Source organism: Dioscorea cayenensis, chromosome 1 (assembly GCF_009730915.1).
Source record: "Dioscorea cayenensis subsp. rotundata cultivar TDr96_F1 chromosome 1, TDr96_F1_v2_PseudoChromosome.rev07_lg8_w22 25.fasta, whole genome shotgun sequence".
NCBI lineage: Eukaryota > Viridiplantae > Streptophyta > Magnoliopsida > Dioscoreales > Dioscoreaceae > Dioscorea > Dioscorea cayenensis.
The window spans coordinates 24,580,217-24,583,925 of NC_052471.1; the positions used below are offsets into that span (position 1 = coordinate 24,580,217).

General features: G+C 43.2%; 1 non-coding gene across 1 annotated transcript; it reads right to left on the reverse strand.

Annotated features, from left to right (window-relative positions):
- LOC120268589 lies at nucleotides 1-106 on the reverse strand. The gene has a single exon (XR_005538969.1). It is a non-coding gene; the product is annotated as a small nucleolar RNA R71 (small nucleolar RNA).
- Nucleotides 107-3,709: the final 3,603 nt, after the last annotated feature.

Here is a 3,709-nt window from a genome sequence, read left to right on the forward strand (position 1 = left end):
AAGCTTAGGAATGAGATATCATCCTTTGTGCAGTTGGAATTGGATTCTCTATTTGAGACATGGGAAAGGTTCAAGAACTCCTGCGAAAGTGTTCGCAACACGGATTCCCGGAGTGGATGATTGTTCAAACTATTGTACATTGGTTTGAACCCGAGTACAAGGCAACTCTTAGATGCGGTGGTAGGAGGTACCTTAGGTAGCAAGACCCCCGATGAGGCTCGTCATGAGTCCTCTAAAGTGTTTTCCTCATGAGTGTGTGTATATACTTCATCCCTCACTCTTCCCTATTCATGCCACATTCAATGACTACCGGTGTTAGAAATCCTAAAGACGCCCTCAATAGCTAGTTAAGAGTCCTTCGGTCTACAGTCAACACTTCAATTTTTAAGTCAACTGCGTGATAGAGTTCAGGAGAATACACACTTTTTTTTGGAGTCCGCCTAACGTAGACAGCACAAAATATCTTATAATCTTTCAGAAGGATGCACATGCTGATTTGGCACAAGAGCCACCCAACCTACTTGATTATAGTCTACATAGACGCATTCATGCTAAATTAGCAGAGGAATACTTACATAGACTCATTTTTTTTAGAGATAACAAATATATATATGTCTCCTGAGCATCTTTATGCAAAACTTCACTTAGGGAAGAAGTAAAATGAGAAAAAGAACCAAAAGCTCTTAAAAGACCATTGAGGGATGAATTTACGACTCTAACACCTTAAATCAAAGCAGTGGGTGAGCTGGGGCAAAGCAAAGTAGAAGTTCTGTGTCAAAGTTGTGAAGAAAGCACTGGAGAGAAAACATGACTTCCTTATAGCACAAATAGTACTACAACTCATTACTATCATTCATTCAAGCCAGGAGGTTCTTAACAATAAATGATAGCTATCACTAGTAAAGTAAGAATGCAAATAACCCATCCCTACACCTAGAATCGTACATTGCCCTCAATGTACACTAATCAACAGAACATGGTGTACAATTCATAATAAATAAATAAAGCATGAAAAGAAAGGGTAAAGAGACTGACCCATTTTGTTGATGAAGATTGTTCAGTGAAAGCACAGTCAGTGGGCAACAAAGCCAGCAAAGAGTAAAGGAGGAGAGGCACAATCTGTGAGAAGTCCTACAAAAATAAGTAAGGCGATCACAACACTTAAGAAAATCAAGGGGAAGGAAAATATGCATAATAGTCAAAATAAAAGTAAAACAAGCCTAGCAGGGAGTGAACCCATGCTAACAAAAGAAGTTCAACTAGCAAGCCACAAAACAATGCAAAATACAAAACATAAACTCAAGTCCATAAAAGTCTTACTCCTAGGCTGGGTGGTGTCTATCAGTAGGTGCAGCAGGTGCTAATGATGTGGTAGTTCCTGAGGTGGTGCCAGAGGATGAAGAAGACCCACGCACAAAAGAGAGGATTTCACGCATATCCATTGCCAACTGTCTAAGTGTCTCAATATTCTCTTGATGTCCTTGACGAAGGGAATGAATCTCGCTCTAAATCTCCTAAAGATGAAGCTCAACTGAAGATGGTGCGTCGTCTGGCTCAGAATCAGACTGTAGTGGAGAAATAGGGATGCTCTCACCTGTGGCTGAGTCCCGGATAATGGCAAATGTGTCACTGTGCTTCTCCACCATCCCCATAGAAAACATAGTAGCCATCCCCAAGGGTGAAAATCCACCAACAATGTGCATGTCCCTGGTGTGCTCGATTAAACCCATACCTCGAATCATATGTGTGATATACGGCCCAGCAAAAATAGATCCAAGGCATGTGTAAGTACCCTGATGAACAAATAGCTCGGCAAAAAGGTGTCCAAGGTGGATTGGGTAGCGCTCAATGATACTACAAAGCGTTAGTAAGTCAGAGCGCATGATTACCCCAGTGCTATCACCCGGCCTCCAATACCTCAACTTAAGAGTGCATGAACATATCGATGTGTGGGGTTGTGATGATGAGATGCTTTCCTGGACTCATTCGTGCGCCGGCCAGAGATAATATTCCAGAATCGTGTGTGTGTCATGGTGGCCAGAAAATCTGCAGGAAGATGATGAAATACGGGTGTGTTCACAACTCCCTCCTCATACAAGCCCAAGAAACAACCAAGTTGTGTGTCGCTAATGGTGTGCATTGTCCTAAAGGCTTGGAAACTTATTCCGGATGGCCTTATTAAGTCTATTGTGCTTAGGACCTCCAAGGTGAGTTCACGGTAAGCCGGATCATTAATTGAGAAAATTTGGTCCCATCCATCATGATTGATTAAATCCTCCATGGCCTCGGCCAAACCTAGAACTTCGAGGTCATTGCAATCAATTGTCCGGATAATACGAAAGGGCTTGGACTTCAAGAGGTTGTAGCGTGCCCTATGTTGCGGCGAGGGTAAGGATGGCACTCCACTAGGTGGCGCATCATGTCTAGGATGCTTTGATAAAACACGCTTGACCGGCATTCCTAAACAACAAAAACACAAGATCAAACCATGATTTTCATGAGTGCACAACTTTTTTCAATGTGAAAAATGAAAAAACCAGCCCTTGCTACAGTAACCCGTGAAAAGTTTTGCAAGAGTCCTCCTAGATATGGAGCTTCCCAAAATTTACAAACGAAGGAGAAACTCAAGGGATTAAGCATACACCACATCACAACAACCAAATATGTCATTCAAGCTTCAAAGATAAAATAAGAACACAACAAAACCCATGTTTGTGGCAAAACCTTGAATTAGGGCTTGAAAGCTTGGAGTGAAGAGATCCGGTGAAAAAGATGATAAAACTCTGATTACATCTCAATGTTGAGTTTGCAAGATGGAGGAGAGGGGATTAGAGAAGAAAAACCCAAGAAAAATGCTGAAGAAATGAGGTAGAGTGAAAGAGAAATGGGAGAAAACTAAGAGGAGAAGGGGGAGGGTGGAGTAGAGAGAGAAAGGGCAAGAACACCCCTTTAATGGGCTGCCCAGCCCATGAGGTCCCATGCGGGCGCATGGTGCCCACATGGGCTGGAAAATTTCAGCCTGAAAGACTCACGGGCACCATGCGGGCGCATGGCGCCCGTGAGCTTTTCAGCCCGCGGGCGCAACGTGAGGCCGAGAGCCTCACGGGCGGTCTCGCAGGCGCATGGCACCCATGAAACCCACAGCCCATTGAGCAAGGCTCCTTACGAGGGGCCTCTTGCGGCCACAATGATGCCCGCAAGGCCATGGATCATGCCACAAGTGTCCATACTGGCCGTATACATCCCGTATGGACCTGGAAAATCAAAAAATTGGCATGGTTCCTCTTGCAAACTCAATAAAATTCGAATTACAACCATTTAAACGCTGAGATGACAATGAAACACAACTAAACAATACTAATTCAAGGCTAAAGACAAGCGAGCAAGCCTAAGCATGAATTGAGCACAACAACAACAAGAAAAATACGAAAATCTAACAAACATGAGCATTCAACCACAATAAAGAAACTAAGCAACTAAAAGAAATATGAAAATTTAAAGATAACAAATTAAAAGACTTGGGTCGCCCCCCAAGAAGAGCTTGTTTAGCGTCATTAGCTTGACGTACCTTCATTCTTACCTCATGGGGGATCAAATGGTGGGGACTTACCTCCAAGCCCAAGAAAAGTGCTCCAAGATAGGTATGGCTTCAATCGATGACCGTTAACCTTAAATGTACCTTTCTCTGGATGAGTTAACTAGATGGCGC